We start from the raw sequence: 393 nt of genomic DNA on the forward strand, positions 1-393 counted from the left end.
CTATTGCTATGCCAAGGTCTTCTTATAGCATTGAAATCAAATATGATATGAGGTTGCAATGCCTTTATTTTCAGATTACTGAGCTGGAAAGAATATCAGTCATTTGGCTTGATGGGTATTGACAGCTATTCTGTCACTTCTCCTCTTGCAAGGTAGCATGCTTCTCAAGTGAAAAGATATGGCTAGCACACATTTAATCTTGTCAGTATAATACAGAATTACCAGTAATAAAAGCTAAAAGAACTGTACACATTCATAAAATCACTGAATTTAAATGTGTTTAATGGCTAAATCACATTCACAGTAAAATATTTACAGTGCTACTAAAAATAAGCCAAAGTGACCATGCAAAAAAGGGAGTATACTACTTTTCAGTAAGAAAGAGTTTTGTAA

The sequence above is a fragment of the Thamnophis elegans genome, chromosome 10 (assembly GCF_009769535.1).
Source record: "Thamnophis elegans isolate rThaEle1 chromosome 10, rThaEle1.pri, whole genome shotgun sequence".
NCBI classification, from domain to species: Eukaryota; Metazoa; Chordata; class Lepidosauria; order Squamata; family Colubridae; genus Thamnophis; species Thamnophis elegans.